Source organism: Rhododendron vialii, chromosome 11a (genome assembly GCF_030253575.1).
Source record: "Rhododendron vialii isolate Sample 1 chromosome 11a, ASM3025357v1".
NCBI classification, from domain to species: domain Eukaryota; kingdom Viridiplantae; phylum Streptophyta; class Magnoliopsida; order Ericales; family Ericaceae; genus Rhododendron; species Rhododendron vialii.
In genome coordinates this window covers 9,324,471-9,344,016 of record NC_080567.1, presented here as the reverse complement: position 1 = coordinate 9,344,016, position 19,546 = coordinate 9,324,471, and positions in this window count along the sequence as shown.

The following is a 19,546-nucleotide window of genomic DNA, read 5'->3' as shown; positions in this document are numbered from 1 at the left end:
TTTTGTATGTTTTATGTTTATTACGTGGCAATCTGGGTATATGTGGGTGAGAATATTCTTTGCTTTTTGTTAGTTTCGGATAAGAGCTGGGACTCTTTCCATAAGGAAAACATGTGGTGGCTACGAATTCTCTGCTTTCAGTTTCATGGATTTTATTTTACATTACCTTTTGTAACAAATTTGTGTCTATTTTATTTATTTATTTTTGTGGTATTTCCATTGCTGTGTCGTCCTTGCCATTGGAGTTGAAATACACGGCGCTTTATGCACATATATATATCCGTATGTTCTGTTGCACTAGTTTTTTGATATGCACAAGGGCAGAGACGTTCCAATGCAAGATTGACAAAAGAATCCCAAGTCTTAAGCTTGAATGTTTTGAATCACAGTAAATGCAAAAAAAAAAAAACCGAAATGCTACTGGTACATACCATCTGTGCACAGATTGTACACAGATTTTGTGGTGGGGCCCACCATTGGTCCCACACAAATGATCCGAGCCGTTCATTAAATGTAAAACATTTTTTCAAGGGTTTCTCTAAAAAATCAGCTCAATCCAATACCTATAGGTGCTTGATCTAATCATCTAACTTTTCATTACCCGGAAATCTAAATGAAAATTTAGATAATTCGATCGAGTACTTATAGGTATTAGATTGAGCTGATTTTTTACGGGGACTCTTGAAAAAATATTTTACATTTAATGAACGGCTCGGATCATTTGTGTGGGACCCGTGGTGGGCCCCACCACAAAATCTGTGCACAGATTGTCTGTACCAGTAGCATGGTTAAAAAAAAAACGCATGCATGAAAAGTGTGTCGTGTTCATATCCATACACACAACTAAAGCTGCGTAAAATAAAGATTTACCTGATACCCGATTAAACATTGTTTATGTGAACACATTTTGAAAGTCTAGTTACATAACCGCGGTAGTCATTGTTGGAAAATTTTCAGATTAGTGAATGGAAATTGGGGCACACGGAGGGTCACTGAGGCAACCGAATGATCCCTCTTTCCGGTTCATTGTATCTGGACGAGTTCCACAGATTTTCAGCAGTTTTTCAGCAAGTTATTGCCCATAATGTATGGTTATTGGCAGGATTATTGAATCATGTATTGATTTCGGCAGTTTTTTCCAATTCATTGCTGCGTATTAATGGCCCCCGAATTCAATTCCGGACTGTTACAAGGGCGACCTGGTGTATATATTCAGCATCCCATTTTCAGAAGTGACTCACGAGTTTACAAAATCACAAATCCACTCTGATATTGATATTGTTTTTGTGTGAGAGAGAGACAGAAGTAGCATTCAGTTCGCCAAGGCGGTTTTCTGGTGGTGTTCCGGTAGCCGTGGTTTGACCGTTCTATTCTGGGAGACAGACGCCGATCAACCTACAACACCCAACGGTGAGGCGGTGAATCTATTTTTAGGTGACTAATTCAGGGCTCGGTTCCCTGTTACAATTTTCTATACGTTTCTTTTTCTGTTCATGTAACATATAATCTGTAATACGTTTATATTGTTAATGGAATTGTACTCCGGAATTTCCGATTATATCGCAATATTCATATTCGTAACAGTCATCTCCTGAGGATCTCAATTTCTTGACTTGGTTTCTAGCCTGAAAATTAATGTTTTGATTGGCATTTTTGCTTACGGCTTTTACATCCTTTTGGAATTTGAAACTTGATAGTATGTTGTGATTCTGACATTTGTATCTTGAGTGTTTTGAATCTGTCAATTAAATCTTAAATGTTTTGAAGCCGGCATATGGTCTAGTTTCTTACACTTCTCCTACCACACATTACACGTCAAACCGCATTTATCCATTGCGTGTTTTTCTATGAAGTCTATTTTGGGAATCAGCTTCCTTTAACCAACAGAAGATCACCAACCAATCAGAATTTAGGTGTTGAAAAAAGAGCTTGTTGGATGGTACGTACAGAAAGTTGGGAAAAGTTTAGGTAGATATCATTGTCTTCTAATTGTAGGCTGACTCATCTTTTGGGAAAACGCTTTGGACCCAGACGAGTCTGATCACACAGGACTCACGTGCATCAGACGGTTTTAAACACATCCGTAGTCGGATTTTGTGTCCGATTGTTTGTGTCCCTAGCACTGCCTTTTTATAACATGGCACATGTAGTTAGTTCTGATCAACCTCTCTTTCCTTTTCTTCTCAATGGTTTGTTTTAAGCACTACGGAATTTAACAGATTTCTTCCACTGACTCGAAATGAATTGCACACCGACTCTCTATGTGCGCTGGCACCGGCACGCACATATATATGTCGGTTGATGAATGTATTCTATGTGGAAAACGTACGTCAATTGAATTTGTTTTTGTGGTTGGTCCTTCTTTTAGTATTCCATGGTCAGGTTCATTATATACCTTTACATGATCAAACCTTTTTACTCCTGGGATGGTTAAAAAGATAACTCCCGATTTTGTTTGCATTATTTTAGGACGCATATTATTGGACTGGAATTCAAGACATCCTGAAATTTCAAGGCATGCGAGCCGCCACTTTCTTAGAGAAGTTAAGTATTGTTACGCGGCTTACGCCTCTAGTATTTACTAGAAATTATGGAAATTTGGGACTGGTAAGGAAATGTGGGTGAAGGAGTAGTGATCTTAACTAAAGAATGATTGGAGTTTATTTGACAGAAGATTCAATGTGGAATGTGGATTAGTCTTGTCTGCAAAATCAAATGCGATAGTTTTGGATTTTGTTCTGAATGCAGTTCGAGGACTCAAGTAGGCCTAGTAGTTTTCATGTCTACCATGTCATTCTTCTGTGGAGGCCATTGAACCTTATCTCTTCTCTCTTCTCTCTCTCTCTCTCTTTTTTGGGGACACACGTGTTCTGAAAGGAACTTGGAGCATGTGAGTTTGATAGGCTAAAAGTGGTGTGTTAATGTCCTTTTCAAGAAGAGAAATTATATATTGTTGTGTACACCTCAGCTGGCAATAGGATGGTTGAGGTATGTTTGATCAGGCATCAGTATCAACTGGCAATAGTATGGATGAGGTATGTTTGAGAAATTATTTTGTACGTAGACTTAGATATGACAAACTATATATATGGTAAACCAAACTGATCGGGACGGTTTTTAACCAATTTTTTTATCCGTGGTGATGGTTATGGTTTTAAATTTGAAAAAACCGGCCGGTTTACTTTTGGTTTTATATGATAACCGCACCAAAATTGAACCGTACATGAAACCGAAGCACAACATAAATACCAAAACTACGCAACTATTGTCTAGATCCTAAGCACAAGCCAAGGCTCACTCCACACCACCTCTGAGGGTCGGGTCACATGGAGCTAGCTAGCAATCTATCCAACAGCCACCTAGAGAAGGCACAACTTCCAAATCAGAGGCAGCAAAAACAGAACCGATGGAAACAGACGATAATGCAAGCGAAGACGGAAAATCAGCACCTTGAACTACTCCAATAAGCACGCCGGCCTACTTCGGTTGAGGAGACGCACCGACGCGTAAGACTTGCGGGTCCTCGACCAAAGTGATGGAGATGACACTTCAGCAAGCCCCTGTTGTCACGGCAAGCTCTGGGCGCGGAGAACAAAAAGGAAATCCTCTGTGGGCTAGATTCCCGATCAAACGCGACCACAACGACCGATAACTGAAGAACCATCTCAGCCGGTTTAAGTCCCCAAGGCTAAACAAACACGTGAAAACCAGACACAAGGCCAAGCCTTGGTCCTTATTCACCCACCATCGCTGCCCGCCAGATCTAGGGGAAACCCAGACCGGAAAACAAACCGGATCTAGGGGAAACCTAGACCAGTGACCACACGGACTGGAGAGACCAGCTGGTAAACAAAACAAAACAGAAAAGACCCCCATCACCCAACCACACACCTTACTAACTCACCACTGGTTCAAGAACTTCAAATCTAGAGATGCCGGACAAGAAACAGGGCAGTGGAACCACCTTATGCCGACCACACAGGCATTGAGGAGTCCTCGCCGTTTATCAACACCGCCGCCCGAAGACTAGGGAACTCAGAAGTGCAGGCAGAGAGAGAGAGAGAGGAGAGAGGCGAGGAGGGAAGATTGGAAGGAGGAGGAGGGGGGAGGAGGAGGGGGGCGCCCCCCCCCCCCCCCCCCCCCCCCCAAATCAAGATCTAGGGTTTCAGTTTTTCTCTAAAGAGAGAGAGAGAGAATCTTAGAGTAGTGTCTTTGTGTTTGGAAGACGAATTTTATGTTGCTAGGGAGATTGATACACTTTGTGTTGATTTTTTTCTGCCCCATTTGTCTGGTTGATTATGGTGAAAAATCAAGCCGAACCGATAACCGACAATTTTGGTTATGGTTTAGAGAAAAAGAAAACCGCTGATTGTGGTTATGATTTCGGTTTTAGGGATAAGTTTCGATTATGGTTTTAGTTTTGTTCATCGTCTTTGTCGTCATATTAACCTAGCCTTTTTCATTAGAAACCATAAACACATCACGGTCTTCATTAGATGAAGTACCTTTGTACATGCACTAACTTGGTTTATCCTTTTACTTCTTGATTAAGTCATTCTGTTTTAGCCACTTCTTGGTTTACCTGTCATGAAGAAAGTTTAAATGATAGGCAAGCAACGGAATTGAGAAAAGGAACCGAATTTTAGCCTACCATTTTTCAGTTTTCACACCTCCAAAAGTCTCTTGTTTTTGTTTTCTTCATTATTATTGGTATGGTCCCCCAACTAATTTCCAAAAGGTACCTTCCTTTTCTCATAGCTTGTGGTTCATGCGTTGAAACGTACTCACATCAATCCCCACACAAACGTTTCACACACAACCCGAATGCGAAAAGGCCCAAAACTCATGCAATGGAGTACTTGTTTTGGAGAGAGGAGAGAGTTTGATTGCGATAGTCGGCGCCACCATAGATGGGGCGTTGAACGGGCGACCTCACCAACCAGGGTTCGACCCCTGGCCCCTTCCTCACCCCAAAAAGTACTATCATTGTGGTTTTCTTTTAAAAATCACGGTACGAGGTGAACTGAGAGAGCAAAGGCAAAAATATCTCCAAATTGAAGCTTGTTGGAAACCCATGAACCAAAATATCTCAGGGCCTCGACCAAAATATCTCACAGTATCTCCCATACAGATATTTACGCCAAACGTGGCAATGGATGGCAGCTTCGAAACAATTGATTTTCATTTCAAGCACTCATATTTGGATAATACAGGAGAACCATACACACACGTAGGGCTGTCCGCAGTCCGAATTGAACCGGATTGCTATGAATCTAATCCTAATCCGCAAGTCATGGTTTTTAAAAAATACAATCCGTGTCCGGACCAAAAGTCCTACGGTTCGGTTTCAATCCAATCCGTGAGTCAAGGTTCGGTTCCAGTTTTATCCAAGGATTATATTCCATAAACATGAATTGCAAATCCAACCATAAAAACCAAATCTTGCCACCTAAAAAACAAGGCCGTGTGGCCCGTGATCCTTGGTCTGAACTCCTCTTCAATGGGTCCGGTGGTTGCTTAGCCTTCTTGCCCCAACCTACACAGTGAAGGCATGACTAAGACCTGACCGGGGTTTTCCCGGCAAAGCCTTCCGGTGAGAGGATGAGAATGTACAGAGAGCAAAGCAAGAGACTAGGGTTTGAGTGTGAGTTTTTGGTGTATCTCTTTAGGGCTGCATCACTTAGTATTTATAGAGTCTGCTTGGCTTGCTCTCCAAGTACAAGCACATGCCTTGCACAAATCAGTTGGCGTCATTGTGACATCACCGATAAGATCTAGAAATCGCTTCTGGGTGAGCTGATGCCCCCATGTGCGCCAATCATTATCTCTTGGCGTACCTCATCCATCAATTATCGATAAAAAAAAAAAAGCAATTAAGTAAACAAATTCGAAATGAAACAAAATCTGTAAAAACACCCAGAGAGAGGTACTGACCTTTCGCAGAAATAGGCAAGAGGAGCGAGAATTGAAAAGGCAAGAACGTCGCGGAAAACGCAAAAGACGAACTGGTTTACGCCAACGTTGAGAGCTACTTTTGTAATCACGTGGTATCCTCCGTTGAACACTTGTACGAGTGCCATCGCCGTAACCACTTTTCGTGCGTGGGGTGGAGCGTGGTGTTGAGAAGGGCTTAACCCTGACTTTGGCCGTGCCAAAGAACTCTCTTCTCAGCCAAGGTGTTGGGCAGGTGAGGTGAGACCCTTCTCTGAGCTTCGGTCATTGCCGAGCTTGGGCTTCAAAAGCACTAGGACCTCCTTCAGCATAGCCTTGGTACATGTCCGTCGGATATGTGGTCCGAGCCATTAGGTTTGGCCTACTACAATAGCCCCTAAATCTCTGCCGACGCCGTTGCCACCCGCTGATTGGCTAGCGGTTCAGCGTCGCCATTATGGGTAGAAAATTCGAACTGCCCTCCCTCTCCCCCTATATAAACCGCTTGAGGGGAGAGAGAGAGCCATCTGTTCACTTCTCTCTCTATATCTCCATATCCAGAGCTACACTATCTTTGAACTCTGTCGCCTTCATCGGATCTCATCAATTCAAGACCCAAATTTACCAGAAATCTTCAGGTATGTGGTTAATCCATGTTGTTCTTCGCTTTTCTTTAGTTTTATGCACCGTTCTCCATTGTTTTTTCTGTGTTTTGGGAGGTTTTTGTTCTCAGTGAACAGTGGATACCCGGGGGTGAATAGTGATGTTCATCCACATCTTCAAACTATTCTTTCGAGCCCCAGTCATGGTACTGGCTAGCTTCAACCGAACCTGAATCTATCTTCAAAGTGAAACCAACCGTACTATCCTTGGTGAAACGGAGCCAAACCATGAATTAGATCTACGAAGGACTTCCGAGCCCTTGACTGTAGTGTAGTCTTGGGTGAGCCTATAGGTGTAACTGAACTTCACGGGTTCTTTGACTTACTTACTGACGACACAGATTTTCATTCAGTTTCTTTTGTTTTGTTAGGTGTGGCTCACCCGGTCATCATCATCTCCTCTGACTCCAAAGGCTCGGGAGACGACTCCACCGACTCATTGATCTGAGAGTTGTTGAATAGGGGTAGGAACTGATGCTGAAGCTCCTCCGTCTCTTTGAACAGGTCTGTTGCCTTGAACATGTCCGAAGATTCAAACACCGAGAGTGATTTCGAATATAGAGGCGGGGAGTTCCTTACTGACCCTAAGATCTCTTTCACACCGTCTACTCCGTCCGAGGCCGACCCTCAGAGGGGAATGGCGTCCGAGTTGAGGTTTCGCTCTAGAGCCAAAGCCTCAACATCAGCGCAATTTGAACACAACATTGACGTGGGGGAGGACAGAGAGGTTGTCGATCTTTACAAGAAGGGTCAGGTTTGTCCCCACGCCCATTTCCTCAATGGCGATCCTAAGGAGTATAGAAACTTTTGCTGAGAGTACGGCATCCCGGACGATGTGGTTATTAGCCGAGTGGCTAGCGACCAAATTAAGGACAAAGCCAATAATAGGCCCGAGCACATCACTTTCCTTTGATGGCTATTTGCGAAGCCGGGCTCTGATTGCCTCTTCACCCTTTTCTCAGGGAGCTTCTGGCTCAGTTCAACCTAGCCCCGCATTTGTTTGCTGTCAATAGCTATAGGATTGTTATGTCCATAATCGCACTAAAGGAAGGCCAAGGGATGGAATTCTCCGTTGTCGACCTATTCAACACGTACATTATGTCTCGGCATGGGCGTACCAAGCGTAGGTACCTGTCGACTCATAGGAAGAAGGAGTCCTTGATCTCTGGGCTTCCCGACATTAATAAATGGGCCAATTTTTATGTTGAGGTGCATGGTAATTATGAGTGCGGTGACCAGGTCCTCTGTCGGCACTCCGTCTCGAAAGTAAAAAACTTTAGAGGTTTCTCATCTTTTGTTTTCTACTTTGATGTGTTGTACTTTGGCTTCGTTCGACGATTCCGCTTTGCTGATCGCTCCTTTTCTTTTGCAGATCACAAAGCCATCACCAAGAACCTACATGCTGTCTCTTCGGAAAAGAATGTTGATGTTTTGAAATTTCAAGCTTGCCGAGACGCGCCCACATTACTTGGCTATACACCATCTTATAAGGGTGAGCTTAGGAAAAAGGAGAAGAATGAGGGGGAGCCGAGTGAGAAAGCGGGGCCTTCGGAGGGGAGGAGCCAAGAGGAAGTGTTAGGAGTCGAGCGTGAGGCTGCTGTTGTACAAGAAGTTAGCTGGTTATTGGTTCGGTGATGTTCAGGAACCAGTGCTTCCAGGATTCAACGTGCCGTTGCGAACCATTGTGCTAGACTTTGCTAACAAGATGTCAAGAAGGAACACCGTCTGCGTCAACCTCAAGTGGAACACTCCGATAGCGCCGAGCAGATCCGAACCGGTCATGCCCCAAGAGAAAAGGCAGAAGACAATGCACGACTTTCTCACCAAGAGGCCACCGTTCCCTCGACCTATGGAGAAAGAGAAGCCTAAGGCGTCGTCTATTTTCGGCTCGGGAGTGGGCCTCAAGGCCGTTGAGACTATGCAGGTAGTTGTCGCCCAAGAGTTCGCCCCTTCCTTTGCCGCGGTAGATGGGAGACTGGTGACGATCAAGGATAGCGTCAAAAGCGACCCTGGTCTCACCGTCACCATGCTTCAGGGGCTCGCACTGCCGAAGGATCTGGAGAGGATTCCTAAAGATCTTCAGCCGAGTCTCGTCCAAGCGAGTGCTTTTCTGGTTCAGGTTTGTATATTGGTTTTCCCACATTCCATTTGATTTTTGCTTTTAAGTTTAGTTCCTTTTATTCTTCTGAAATCAATCAATATCTTTCTGTAGGCTAAGCAGGCTTTGCTGAATGCCACAAAAAAGGCAACACTTGTGGCTGTCGAGAAGTCTCGCTACCGGAAAGAGATCAAGGTTTAAAGAGGGAAGCTGAAGACGACGGAAGGATAGTTGGAAGTGGCCGAGGCAAAGGTGAGCAGGCTGGAGTAGGAGAGGGATGTTGCCCTGAAATGGGCTAAGGCTGCCGAGCGAGAGCTAGAGAAGGTGAAGAAGGAGGAAAATAGGAAGCTCAAGACGGCCGACGCCAAGGGATACCAGGATGGCTTTAACCAAGCTGGAGAGGAATACAAAAGGGAGGCGAGGGAGACGGTGAACGAGGAGTTGGTCTTGAAGATATCGATTGCTTATAGAGCAGGATACAAGGATGGGGTTGCCGCTGCAGCCGGTGTGTTGCAGTTGGAGGCCGACATGAACTTGACATAGTAGATTCCTGTGCCTATCTTTCCCGAGCTTGTATTGTCGTACACGGATGAGGAGTGTGAACCCCTTCCCCCTGAAGAATTTGAAGACAGCGAGGACGAAGGGCTCGAAGAGGGAGATGTTGACAAGGCCACTAATGACGGAGCTAAAGCAAAGGCCGCCGATGACAGAGCTAACGCCATTGCAGATCATCAGAGGGGCGTTGATGGAGAAAATCTTGAAGATGATTAAAGCTGGAGCACCACCCGCAGGTGCCGGCTTTAGGGTGGTCGGTTACCGTAGTCATTTCAACCCTTCTAATCCTTTTCACTCCATGAGAATTTTTACCTTTAACTTTGGACTGGATGGCTCCGAAAAGTTGGATTAAACCGTGCCAGGTGTAATAGTTCAATAGAGATTTGTGCCAAACTTGGGCATTTTGGATGTAATAGTTTATGGGAGGGCAGCACTGAATAATCTACCACGCCGTGTCTCCCTGCTTAGGAATTCCATAGTACTTGGTAACTTGATATCGCTTGGATGCCTTGATCAATTCGTACATGGTTTTGACCTTTGTTCTTAATGCCTTAGTGTCACACCCCACCCCGGGCCAGCACTCCAATGAGCCCAAACTGACGTGAGGGTGCAACATCAACCACCAATCCATTTCTACCATTCAAGTTCTAGCAATTAAGTTAACCAACAACCATTTTATTGATAATGCAAAACATAATGTTCTTACAAACACAGCGGAAGTCTTAAGGAAACGTTAAATTGTACAGATATTAACATAGGCTGCAACTACATCCCTATCTACAAAATTTCACCAAAACTCGTCCAACCTTTCCGACACGCTACCCTAAGCAAGGGTACAACCACAAGACAATCAGCAGTGGATATCTACAACGCCTGCAAAACTGGATTCCAAAATGGAATCCAGGAGTGTTTATGAGACATGGATGCAATTCCATATTCAAAGGTACAGCTAAAAGATATTCTCAACTTGTAACAGTTTATCGAGAAATAAAAAGTAACACCAGACAAGCTGCCAATAATTTAAGGCATAAGCCTTTTGGCATTAAGCCAATCATCGGGCACACAGCCAATAGTTTAAGGCATAAAGCCAATCACCGGCACACAGCCAATAATTTAAGTTCAATTCAATATAGAACAACATCTATAAATCAAACACTCACCTTGTACTCCAAAAGAGAGTACAACTTATGATTTCGGTGCTCCTTGATTCACTGACTCGTCACCTATCCACAAGCCAAACATTTTAGTATAGAAATACTTTTAAGGTTTTAACAAATGCATTAACAATATCCTACCTCAGTTCAACAATACAATACAACGTTTAATTTAGTCAAATTCGGTGTCCAACTCTTATTTTCTGCAATTATAAACACCTATCGTTGTTCTTTAAAACATGTTTACAATAATACAACAACTCCAGCTACCAATACACAATTACAGCATCTATACTTCATATTTTTCAACTTCCAAAACAGTTCCAGCATGTAGCATGTGTTTCCTACACTTTCAGCAATTCTATGTTGAAAATACCAAAATTCAGCCAAACAATCTATTGTATTTTGGCCATACTTTTCTATAGGTTCAAAAGAGTACTACAAGACCACCACCACTAGCAAGAAGACTTTTAGTTCATAAATCTAGATATAAAATTTGCTCAAATTGGACTCCGGAAGACTAAGATATGCTCAATTGAAATTACATAACAAGAAACACGAAATCATGATTTCAACAGGACAGTCTACGATCGAAAGCTCATTAAAAATCACATACTCAATCTTTTCCAATAATTCCAACACTAAAACATCACCAATTGATCAATGTTTAAAGACTCATGAAAACGCATAGTCATTAAGCATATTCAACTATGATAAAATTGATGAACAACACAGCTCCAAAAGCTGCCCAGAATTCCAGAATCTCCAAAACCTGAAATTTAATTCAAAAACTGCTATAATCTAGAAAGAGTCATGGCACAACCCATACATATTCAGAAAGATATATGAGTCTAGTTTCGGAATCAAGAAACAGTGCATAAAACCGATACCCGAGCAAGAAGTTATGCCCGTTTTTCCAACACGTGTGTGTGGCCCGTGATGTTTGGTTCGAGTCCTTCCTCCGTTGGTTCAGTGGTCTACTAGCCTTTTCCACATAGCCTGCACAGTGAGCGCACGACTAAGACCTGGCCGGGGGTTGCCCGGCAAGGCCTTCCGGCGAGAGGATCAGTATGTGCAGGAAGAAAGGGAAGAGACTAGGGTTTTGAGTGGTTATTCGCGTGTATGAATGCGTACCTTTTCAGAGGCTTTATCCTTTGATATTTATAGAGCTCCCTGACTTGCTCTCCAAGCACAGGCACGTGCCAGGCGACGTTACCGTGACGTCACCGAACAGATCCGGTAATCGCTTTTGGGGGTGAGCTGGCACTCCCATGTGCGCTCATGACTATCCCTTGGCATAACCGCCTCTGCAAGTGGGTGGGCACGTGGCCGAGCCCGAAAGATCTTGATGGTTTGCTAAGTTTGAAGGGAAGCCGAGCCCGCAGGGTATTCGGGCTAGGTGAACATCGTCTGCGGGGTCGCCCCTCAATCGGCGGCCGAGCTTGACATGAATCATGTCCGTCGCCAGACGAGATAGGCAAAGGCTGAACCGACGATCGGCATGCCTCGGCTCAAGCCGAGCCCGGTGGAGTGGGTTTGCTGCCCCAAGCGGCAGCTGACGGTGGAAGAGGAGTGGAGGTGGTCCCTGGTGCGATAGCAGTTAGGCTCGGCCTGCTACAATAGCCCCTTAATCTCAGCCGTCGCCGAGCGCGCGGTTAGGATTGATTTCAAACTTTGGCCGAGTCTTCCGAACGCCGAACATGATTAACGGTTGCTGGGCAGAATTTGGCCGAACCTAAATCACTTTCAACAAACCGCCATGGACAAGAACCAACGGAGGTGCGCCAGGTGTCTAATTTTGGTCGAGTACGGCTGGCACGCGTGCAGCTCTACAAAGCGAACCTGTCATCGCCACGTGTCGAGCGCTTACTGGCTGCTGGTTCGGCAATGTAATGATGGGGGGGAAATTCGAACTTCCAACCCTAGCCTTATATAAAGGACGACGAGAGGAGAGAGAGAGGTTACAAACTCTCTCTCTCTAGAACTCCATAGCCAGAGCTCCACTTTATGCTCGTTCATCTTCAAGCCTTGATTCCCAGCAGATTCTTCATCAAATCTCGTTGAAATCTCCAGGTATGTGTTCGTTATATTACTCTCTCTTCATTTCTGCATCTTTTACGCCCTTTTTCGTCATTTTTTCTAGGTTTTTTGGGGGTTTTCTGTTCTGTGTGAACAGTACGAGGGCTGAGATGAACGACTGTTCATCTTTGCCTTCATCCTGTTCTTCCGAGCCCCAACTCCACTATTTGTTGGGTTTTGCCGACGCCGAGCCCCAAAATTAGGGTCCTAGATTCTCCCGAGCTTGAATCCCAATAGGAAGAAGATAAGGTGGGCCAGTAGGGTAGCCGAGCGTAGGGAGAACCATATCCGTCGCCGACGATAAGGTTTCTCATCATTTTCTTTGTGCTGATAGGTCTGGCTCACCCAGTCGTAGTCATTTCTTCCGACTCTGAAAGCTCGGGGGAAGATTCTGGAGACTCGATATTCCGCGAGTGGTTGGAAAAACATAGACGCCGACATCAGATATCATCGCTTCAAACATGTCTACCGACTCCAATGACTCGAATGCCGAACGTGTTTTTGAGTACGGTGCCGACGAGTTCGATACCAAGCCTGAGATATCATTTACAACATCAACGCACTCTGAGGCCGAGCCTCACTTGGGGCCAGAGGCCGAATCCAGATTCGTCCCACAAGCTGACGCCCCCACCTCTATACGTTCCGGGTACAGTGAATCGCAATCCGAGGGTAGAGGGGTCGCCGATCTCTATGAGAGGGGCCAAGTTTGCCCCCACGCTCATTTTTTCAGCGGAGATCCTAGGGAGTACCAAAATTTTTTTCGAGAATACAGTATCCCCGACGATGTTGTAATCAGTCAAGTGGCGAGCAACAGAATAAAGGATACGAGGGGAGACCATCCGGAGCACATCACTGTCCCTTTGATGGCGATATGTGAGGCTGGGTTGAGGTTCTCTCTCCACCCCTTCTTGAGGGAACTTCTAGCTCGCTTCAGCATCGTCCCACATTACTTTGCTATCAACAGCTACCGAATAGTAATGTCGGTGATTAAGTTGAAGGAGCTCCACGACCTTGAGTTCACCGTCGCCGACCTTTTCCACACCTACATTATGTCTAGGCACGGCCAGACCGAGCGTCGATACTTGTCGACACGAAGCAAGAAACAACCACTAGTAGATGGCTTGCCCGACACTGACAAATGGGCCAATTTTTATGTCGAAGTGAGCGGTAACTTTGAGTTCGGCAACCAGTCTAACCGTAGATTCATCGTTCCAAAGATCAAAGACTTTAGAGGTAGCTCGACCACCCTTGTTGTAGCCGAGCCTGGTCATTTTGCAAATTTTTTCGACCGTTGACTGTTGTTTCTTCTTGCAGATCATCGAGCCATCACAAAGACTCAATAGTCTCTGTCCGTCGAGGCGCACGTCGATATCCTCTTGTCACAAGCTTGTAGAGACGCACCGACGTTACTCGGTTACAAGCCGTCCTATAAGGGAAAGCTCAGGAGAAGGGGAAAGGAAGCGGGGCCGAGCACAGAGGGTCAAAGCCAAGGGAAGAAGGTGGGGCCGTCAGGAGGCAGTAAGCAGCCGAGGGTTAAGTTGCCAACGTTCAGGAAGCCAGCAGAGTTCTGGTTCCAAGAGAGTCGGCAAGCCGAGCTCCCGGGTTTTCATATTCCGCTTCAAACACTCGTGCCCGAACATACCGGCGAAATGGGCCGACGGAACGTCGTCCGCGTCAATATAAGGGACGGCAAAGCGGTCCGTCAGGAGCCCGGGCCCGCCGAGCCTACTGAAAAGAGGCAAAAAGTCACCCATGACTTTTTTCCGACCAAGCCGCCGAGCTCTCGTCCGAGCGAGCAGGAGAGGACCGAGTCGTAGGCCGCTGGTGGCTCAAAGGCAGCCCAACAACCTCTTGGCTCGACTGGCGGTGTCGTCGCCCAGGAGTTTGCTCCTTCCTATGCCTTGACCGAAGGCAGAGTCGTCATGGTGGAGGATTCTGTCAAAGTTGAGCCTGGGCTGGCTATTGTGATTCTCCAAGGTCTAGCGTTGCCGAAGGACATGCAAAAAATTCCTGAGGGCCTTCAGCCGAGCTTGATTCACGCCGGTGCTTACCTTGTTCAGGTATGATCCGACCCTGGTCCTTTTTCTCACCGTCATTTTTGTCGTTGAGTACTTCCATGCCGACGTTCTCTTTGTTTATCAGGCTGGACAGGCCTTGCTCCGCTCATCAAAAGATGCCGAGCTCGTTCTCGCCGAGCGCGCTCGATTTCACGAGGACTTGAAGGTCGAGCGAGATGAGGTCAGAAGCTACAAGGGAAGTCTGAAGATGGCGAAAGCTCAGGTCACCGAGCTGGAGAAGGAAAGAGATGAGATGGAGGAGAGAATGAAGAAGGCCGAGCGCGAGGTGTCCAAAGTTCTGAGGAGGGAGAAGAAAAAGATGAAGGAGGTTGATGGGGCAGCGTATCAAGCTGGCTTTGATCGAGCTGAGGCCGAGTACATGCGGGATGCTCGGTCCATGGTAAATGATGCCATTAGGATAAGGGTCCTCATCGCCTACCGAACGGGATACAAGGACGGCGTGAAGGCCGCTTGTGGAGTTATGCAGCTGGAGGCTGATATGAATTTGACGAAGTCAATTCCAGCTCCTGTTACACCCAATCTTGTCCTCCCCTATATTGAAGAAGAGTGTGCACCTCTCCCTCCAGAGGAATTTCCCGAGAGCGAGGATGACGTTGAAGACCTTACTGAAGCCGACGCCGATGCCAACGCTGGAGGTAGCACTGGTGGGGTTAAAAATGGTAAGGATTGCGAGAAGGTTGCCGAAGATGCCGAGCCCAAGACTGGTGAGGGTGCCGAGCACGAGCCTATGAATGTTGATAAAAATGCCGAAGCCGAGGCTGAAGTTGGCGCCGTTGCTAGGGCTAGTGCCAACATTGAGGAGGCTGCTGAAGGTTGAGGATGCCCGCAGGTGCCGGACTCGGGGTAGCCGGTCACCGTAGTTAACTACTCTTTACTTGTCGTACTTGTTAATTTTTGTCTTCTTTTCATTTGAACTTTTTGTTGGGCTGGACGGATCTGAGTTTGGATTTTGTCGTTCCAGATGTAATGAAGGCTAGCTTTGAACATTTCGCCGAGCTTGAATGCATGATCTCTTTTAATGAATGACTTCTCTTTTTGCAATGCTTGCTTGAATTTGTAGTTACTTGCTCGTTTGAAATTGTTTGAGATTATAGTTATCCGTAGCCCCCACTTTGGTCTGGGTTCGGCTATTGTAGAAGTGGCTATCTGTAGGTGATTGCCGAGCCTTGACCAAAGTTTAGTAGAATGGAGTGGTGTTGTGCTCGGCTATTTTGCTAGTTTGTGGGTGATGCTTAGGTTAGCCGCCGAGGTCTGTGGAGTGTCTGTACCTGTGGTTTAGGGCTCGGCCAAGGTGCCAGCCCCTAGGAGAGGTTATGAGGTGTTGTAATGTTTGTGGGTGGTTTGCTCACCAAAACGTGAGTGTAACCGGGCTGTGGCCGACCTGATTGTCTTGCCAAGCCGAACCGGAGCCCAAATTCCAGCCATATTGTGTGTCTTTGGGCTCGGTGGACCTGATGTCCGTTTTGCTTCTTTGGGCAGTAATAGTGGCTAAAGCAGAGGCGTAGGAGCCGTTTGTGGGTGTGACCGAGGTCAACATTTGTGGTCGGCCAAGTAAGCCGAGGTAGAATATAAAGTAAAAAGGAATTTGGAATTGCAAATGACAACTGCCAGATAAAATTTCTTTGACTCCTCAAACATGAAGTACAGGTTGAAATGTAAAGACTTGGGCCGAAGCCAATAAAGAAAAATAGGATAGGCAGTGGCCGAACATGAGGCACACTGTTGGGATTTCGGCTGCATGTATGCCTTCTTGAGGTTCTGTGCATTCCATGGGTTAGTTAGAACTTTCCCATTCATGTCCTCCAGCACGTAGGCGCCTTCACCAACAATCTTGACGATACGAAAAGGTCCCTCCCAGTTGGGCTTGAATTTTGTTTTCTTGCTGGCTTGCACAACTTTTCGCCAAACCAAATCGTCTGGCTTGAATTTTTTGATTCGCACGCTACGGTTGTATCCCTTGGCCACCTGCTGCTGGTATTCAGCGAGGTGCAGGCGAGCGTCATCACGCTTCTCTTCCGCCAAAATCAGCTCTTGTGCCATAGCATCGTCGTTGTCTTGGGGTCAAACGTTTCTGTTCTAAGAGTTGGAAACTTGGATTCCAACGTGATCATGGCTTCCATGCCAAACGCCATTGAAAATGGTGTATGGCCCGTTGAACGCCTTGGTGTAGACCGGTAGGCCCATAGAACGTGTGGCAATTATTCAGCCCATTTTCCTCTTTTGGAGTTCAGCCGACGCTTGATGCCGGCGCAGACGGTTTTGTTTGTGGCCTCTGCCTGGCCATTTCCCTGGGGGTAGGCTGGTGTGGAGTTGAAGAAACGTATCCCAAACTCGGCACAAAGGTTGGTGAGGTCCTTGCCGACGAACTGAGTTCCGTTGTTTGAGACAATGGCGTATGGGACGCCGAACCTGGTAACAATGTTTTGCCATACGAATCTTCGAACATCAGCCTCAGTTGTCGTTGTGAGGGGTTCAGCTTCAACCCATTTAGAGAAGTAGTCTGTTGCCGTAATCAGAAACTTGAAGCCTCCAGGAGCCGTTGGCAGCTTTCCCACGATATCAAGCCCCCGTTGGGCAAAGGGCCAAGGACTAGTGATGGGGGAAAGGTTCTGGGTAGGCTGTTTCGAGATAGGTGAAAACAGCTGGCACGGTCGACATTTGCGGACAACTTCTTCGTAGTCTTTCTTCATGTTCTTCCAGAAGTAACCTTGGCTTATGGCACGTTGACAAAGGGAGCGGCCGCCAGAGTGGCAGCTGCAACTGCCTAAGTGAAGTTCTGTCAGAATTTCAGGCACTTGGGTGGGGTGGACAACAAGGAGATACGGTCCGGAAATGGATTTCCTGTATAGTTGGCTGCTTTCAGAAAGCCAGTAGTAAGCGTCCTTGTTTCTCACATGGTAAGCTTCCTTCTTGTCTGTGGGTAGGGTGTCGTGCTTTAGGAACGCAACGATCTCATCCATCCAGCTGGGACCGAGTTCGACATTGAGTATTTCTGGAGTGGGCTCAAAAGATGGGCGGTCAATGTCGCCGAAGTTGATGGTTCTGAATTCTGAGGCTGTGGATGCTGAGGCGAGGCCTGCAAGTGCGTCCGCGTGTGCGTTGTGCTCGCGGTTGATCTGTTCGATGCTGAAATTGCGAAACTGAGAGATGAGCTCAGCTGTCGTGGCTTGGTATTTCAACATTTGAGGGTCCTGAGCTTCATAGTCACCGAGTACTTGGTTAACGATGAGTTGGGAGTCGCAGTAGACTACGAGGTTGGTGACTTTCATCGTGATGGCTGAGCGTAAGCCAGCGAGGAGGGCTTCATATTCAGCTTCATTGTTGGTGGCTGGGAAGTCGATGGTGAGGGAGCTTTCATGAAGTGTTCCACAAGGTGAGACCAAGACTACCCCTACTCCAGCTCCGTTGCTGTTGGAAGCCCCGTCGACGTTAAGTCGCCAAGTCTCGCCTTGAAAAAGGTGTCATGGCATGGTCACGGAGCTACGTTCCGCAACGTCCGATGGTGTTGGAGCATTGAGTGCCACTGTGTCTGCTGGAGTGAGTTCTGCTATGAAGTCGGCCAACACCTGGCCCTTAATTGTCGTTCGTGGCTCAAAGCTAATGTCGAAGTTCGCAAGTTCGACAGCCCATTTTGATACCCGGTTGGAGAGGTCTGCCTTCCGAAAGAGAGCTTTGAGGGGGTGTTCTGTTAAGATGACGATGGGGTGTGATTGGAAGTAGGGCAGTAGTTTCCTAGCCGCTGAAACGAGAGCAAAGGCTAATTTTTCAAGTGGCAGGTAGCGAGTTTGAGCTGGAAGGAGCATTTTGCTTGTGAAGTAGATTGGCATGTCAATGGCACCATCCCGCTGCACGAGTGCAGAACTGGTTGCGTGGGCGGACACGGCGAGGTAGAGATATAATGTTTCAAACTCCTTGGGTTTCACCATTAGTGGGGTCGAGTTTAAGTATTCTTTGAGTTCGGCTAAGGTGGCGTCACAATCCGAAGTCCACTCGAAGCTGCGTCGGCTTCTTCCCTTCAAAGCACGGAAGAATGCGTGGCACTTGTCTGAAGATTTGCTGATGAATCGGTTTAAAGCCGCTGCCATTCCAGTCAGCCTTTGTACTTCCTTGATCGTCCTTGGTGGGCGCAAATCTTTAACTGCTTTTATTTGGTTAGGATCGGCCTCAATACCTCTTCGGGTGACTAGGTATCCAAGGAATTTTCCCGCGCTCACCCCAAATGCGCATTTTTCGGGATTCAGCCATAGCTTGTGTAGTTTGAGGATTTCGAAAACTTCAGCCAAGTCTCGCAGGTGGTTGGATTCCTTCTTGCTTTTGATGACCAGGTCATCAATGTAAGCTTCCACGGTGTGACCGATTTGTTCTTGCAACATCTTGAATATTGCTCTGTTGAATGTTGCACCCGAATTCTTGAGTCCAAAGGGCATGATGCGGTAGCAGAAGATGCCATATGGTGTAATGAAAGCAGTTTTCTCCATATCGTCGGGGTCCATAGCAATTTGGTGGTAGCCACGGTAGGCGTCGAGGAAGCTTAACCTAGCGTGGCCTGCTGTCGCGTCCACAAGTTGATCAATCTTCGGGAGTGGGAACCAATCCTTCGGACAAGCGTCGTTGAGATTGGTATAATCCATGCAAACTCGCCATTTGCCATTTTTCTTTTTGACGACCACAGTGTTGGACAACCATGTTGGGTGTTGTACTTCTTGGATGGCATTGGCTTCTAGCAGACGCTTGACCTCTTCGATGACGGCGTCGGCTTGTTCGGCTGCAGAACGCCGTGCCTTCTGGATGACAGGTTTAGCGTCTTTCTTGATGTTGAGGGAGTGACTGATGAAATTGGGATCGACCCCCGGCATTTCGTTGGGGGTCCAGGCAAAGACTTCTATATTTTTCTTGAGGTATTGGAACATTTCTTCGCGGTCAGCCTCGCAGATGGAAGAGCTGATTAGGAGGAATCGGGAGCCATCCTCGTTGATTGGCATTTGGACG